We start from the raw sequence: 4,990 nt of genomic DNA, 5'->3' as shown, positions 1-4,990 counted from the left end.
GATATTCTGATGATTTTAGAGAGAGGTAAAAGAACTTTAGAGAGAGAAGGAGAAAGCCTAACATTCTAACCATTCAATCTTTCATCAATCTTCAAGAATCAAGGAAACCAATCACAAGACCTTCATCTAAGAGGTAAGGTTCTATACACAAGACTTTAATTTCGAGTTTGGAGTATAAGATGGGTTTTCGAGGTTTGATTCTTGGGTGTAATAGTATTATGTATACATGCATGTACAAATAAGTTTTGTGGGAAGATTGTTGAACACAAATAAGTATAGATTGGGTTGGGTAATGAAGGAAATCTTGTAGAAGAGCATTGAAATCAAGATGCACAACTAGTGTTTGATAAAATGCTCAAATGAGCTGAAACCATGAATATCTTCCTAATTTGTGTTAGATTTTGTTATGTCTCCAAGTATATTTGGATTGCTAGAATTTGCGGAACGTTGTAGTAACTTAAGAAAAGCTTAAACAAGGTATGTATGGCTAAACCTCTTTCTTCTTAGAATCGAACCCCTGGTGTTCGTATAATTGGTGTAAGTTCCTAAATTGATCATACTAGAATCGTTGCCCTAATGTGTTGTGTTGAATGATTTATGTTCAATGATTGTTCTAGAATATTTATCATGTCGTCATGCAATTTGTGAATATGTTTACAAATGTGGAATATGTATTGAGAAAGGCTACGAATTCATGTCAAAGAAATTGAATAAAGATTGTTGTGCCAATTTGTATGAAAAGCCCCTATGTGCTTAAATTTCAAAGCATTTCCCTGGTGTGTGAAAATGCCTAACATGATAGGCCTTATTGTTGCTGGTGATAATGTTATTGAATATGTAAAAAGGGAAACTTATAATTATAAAATGCGGCCAAGTGCCAAGAAGGACTTAATAAGTAAAGAAACTCGTGCCAATGTATTGAAATATGAAATTGTGGATTTGGTTGACGTCTCAAGGGAGATGGCCTAGCCGATCGGGCCATGATCGGACGCCATGCCGCACACATGGTGGTGACTGTGCTGGAAATGATTGATTTGTAATTGTGGATTTGGTTGACATCTCAAAAGAGATGACCTAGCCTTTCGGGTCGAGATCGAACTCCGTGTAGGAGCACGGTGGTATTGTGGATTGTGGCACATGGCACTGAGAGTATCAACTTAATAAGATGGAAATTTAATCGGAGACTTTGTGATCCTTACTTGATGTTTTTCGTATTTGTTTGAAGTTCTTATTGTACATCATGACTGTTTCCTCTATGTTTCATTGTTCATTCTTTTAAGATGGTGTTTTAGCTTTACATACTAGTACTATTCGACAGTACTAACGTCCCTTTTGCTGGGGGCGCTACATCTTTAAATAGATGTAGGTGGTTCGAAGGCACCCAGTGTTGATCGCAGCTAGTGGTGTATCCTCTTCTCCTAGCAGTATCGGTGAGCCCCACTTCATCCCGGGGTCATGTTCCGTATCGTTTGATTCTATTATTACTATATTCTGAGGTATTGCCGGGGCCTTGTTGCCGACGTTGTCATAACTCTCTCTTTTAAATCTTTAGAGGTTCCGTAGACATTTTGTGGGTTGTGTATGGGTGCTAGAAAGGTCTGATGAACTATGATGTATTTGGACTCTTGTCTCACTAAATAGTAATGTGTCTGTATTTTGGAAACATAACTACGATGTAGCAAAATGAAATGAATTAGTAATGTTTATGTATACACCCCTTCTATTGTTTAATTAATGAAACCATGCCTCCTCTTGGTCTTAAGTGAGTTGGGTAGAAAGTGTCTAATAGGCTTGCTCGACCGGGATTCACTTGGTTGAGCGCCGGTCGCGCTCCCCGAGGTTGGGGCATGACAAACTTGGTATCAGAGCCTAAGGTTTCAAAGTGTCCTAGGATGTCTCGGAGCCGTGTCTAGTAGAGCCCTTCTTATCGGTGTGTAGTCGACCACATCTATAAGTTGGAGGCTACATGGACATTTTGGAATGTTACCCTTCTTCAACACTCCATATCGTGCAATAAGGCTTGACTATGAGATTCTCTTCTAACTCATGTGTTGAGATTCAAGGTAAGTTTAAACGCTCTTTCGTCTATTCCAAGTAATGTTCTCATATGACCTGAAAAATGGGCAAGGGCCTGAAAATTAGGGAGATGACACATGTATCTTGTTGAACGAATGGTATGGACATATAGTATAAGTATGAAGTACCATGAATATAGTTTAATTGAGAAAAGATGTTAAAAGTGATCACCCACCGCCAAAGAGACGTTGACTTGATAAATAAGAAGTAAGCTTGAACAACACACGTGGGTAGTGTGGGAAGCATGCATATGATCCTAAGGTGTAAAAGAAAATTTGTAATATAAGTACGTGATGTACGGAAGGCATGACCATGAGATTAATGATGGGAGTGCAAGTCTCCTCCAGGAGACAAGAAGTTATGAAAGGTGAGTCAATCGAACCCTCAATAAGAAGACCCTTGTACTATGAATTTCAAAAGAATCTAGAAATGTACGAAGTTGTATTATACTACTAAAGGATATTGATATGAGGAACTAGAATTTCAAACCCGTGTGGCTGAATAAGAGTATAGGACTTATGAGGTTAATACCATGGCGACTTAAATGTCCCTAATAGTCGAACATATATATATTCGAGGGCTATAAACATGAGGCATGTGCCCCTGAAGTTGCTAAATTCAAGACTTGTGTCGAAATCTGGGACGTTCACCCCAAGTAAGGGAGGAAGGGCCACAATGAGGCCACTTGTGAGCACGTGATTTTTGCCCTATATGAATTACTCCCAAAAATTCAAACAAAGAATTTTTCTTTCATTATTTTACACTTTTGTGAGTTTTGTGTTATTGTTTGCATTTTATAAAAATATACACATGACATTTGCATTTAGGAACTAATTTCATATCTTAGGATTATTTAGTGGTTAAGCTGTTTTTAGAACAAAATTTAAAGAAAATAATAAAAATAGTCCATTTTTGCATTTTTAATTGTTAATTGTTGAATTTGTCATGGGTTTGCTTTTAAATAGGATTTAATAGAGTTTTAGGAATTAATTAATTTTAGAAACAAAGTGGTTCTTTGATTTTGCATTTTAATAAAGTTAGAAAACATAAAATACAAAATGAAAATAAATAAGTAAATAAAATACAAAAAGAAAAGAAGAAAAACAAATAAATTGAGAATTTAAAAGAATAAATAGGCTGGTGTGCAACTTGGGCCATTTCTAATTCCAGCCCAATTTAAAACCCCCAAGATCCGGCCAAGATCAGCCCAAACCCGTCTCCTACCCGGTCCAGCCTTCCCCGTCCCAAAACGACGTCGTTTAGTTCTATTAGATCTGAGCCGTCGAGGATACTTGATCCAACGGCTCGGAACTAGGTTAAGCTTGATATAAAATGGTCGGATAAGCCTATCCCCCCCCCCCCGTATCATCGTCCCAAACACACCCCTCAGAGACCCTGTGTAACGCCGCCGCCGGAAATCGTCCACGGCGGCGGCCCACCTCCAAACGTCGTCAAAATTACACCCCTGGTTCCCTTTCCCTCCCCTTTACGAATCCACCACTCGTTTCCCTCAAATCCCGGCCAAATGTGTCGAATCTTGGGTCAAAGATTTTCCGGCCACCACACAACTCTCTCCGTTCACCACCAAAATTACACCATAAGACCGCCTCCCTGTCCTCTATCGAACCCCCAAGGCCCTGACCCTCGAATATGGCCGGAACTTCTCGAATATCGATTTGAAGTTTTCCGGCCAAAACCCTAATTGCCCCAAACCACTCCAAATCAATACCATGTGATCCCCTCCTCTTCCTCATAAGGATTTTCAGCATCATTGGAGCTCAGATACCAACGGAACTCGTCGAATTGTTGATCTAGGGTTCATGAGGTTCGAGTCTGTTTTGGGGATTCAGATCAGTGAGTGTCTCTTCTCTTTTTATTTTTTATTTTTTCTTTAGTTTTGGTTTTTATTAGTTTGATTCGTGTTTTTGCTGATAAATAAAAATTGTTTTAAGTTCTGCATAATTTCAATTGATAGTCTAGTTTAAATATCAATCTGATTCTGTCTGTTATTGTTAGTTTAAATGTTTAGGTAGTAAACATTTAGGTAATTTTGATGAGTTAATCTGTTCTCGTAGTGTTTGTTGTCTAGGTTAATTCCCATTTTTTGATTCTGTTCTAATTTGGTGATCTAATTTGGGCTTAATTGTTCGTCCATTAGATTGTAGTTCATTTGATTCTTGTTTATTAGTTGAGTGATGAGTTGATATTAGTTTAATCTCGTGTTTCACAGCGGATTACTTTGTCGTTTGTTTGGGCTGCTGAATCTTGTTAGTCAGCTATAGTTATTTGTTAGATAATCATGGGTAAGGGGGCTGGGGTTAGTTGGCTTCATTGGATAATTCAGGGGAAATGGTAAGGGAAAAGTAGGGAGTTCAAATGGTAAATCCTACGAGTAGAATGAATTAGAACCTATTGGAAGTTTCTAGATGGGGATTTTAAGGTAAATAGCAAAAGATAGGTATACTAACTTGAGGAACAAGTCAATAAGTAAAGGACTATTTATGAAAATAACCTAGGGACTAGAAGGAAAACACAAAATCTGAGGGCTGCCCTCATTTTGCCTATAAAAAGGCATGCCAATGCCTTAGGTCACAAGTTTTTGGACCCCAAAAAATTTCCCCAAAAGTGTTCTTCAAGTTTCAAAACAGAAATTTGAATTTCAAAATCCAGGTCTTCAAAAAACCAAAAACAGAAGAAAAGCAATAGAAAATCAAAAAAAAAAAGAAGTACTGTTGCATTCATTTCCCTTAGATCAATTTCAAATTTTAGGTGTTGAGTTGCATCTTCTAGTTCGATTTCTGGTTGTGGAAGTTTCAGAAACTTGCTGGGTTTAAATTCGAGTAAATTTGGGGTTTAAATGAGCTGTTGTAGTCTTTTACTGTGTTTTGTCACTCGCTGGTTCATCTCTGGGTGT

This window comes from Nicotiana attenuata, unplaced genomic scaffold (assembly GCF_001879085.1).
Source record: "Nicotiana attenuata strain UT unplaced genomic scaffold, NIATTr2, whole genome shotgun sequence".
Lineage (NCBI taxonomy): Eukaryota > Viridiplantae > Streptophyta > Magnoliopsida > Solanales > Solanaceae > Nicotiana > Nicotiana attenuata.
Note: the sequence above shows the minus strand (reverse complement) of the source record.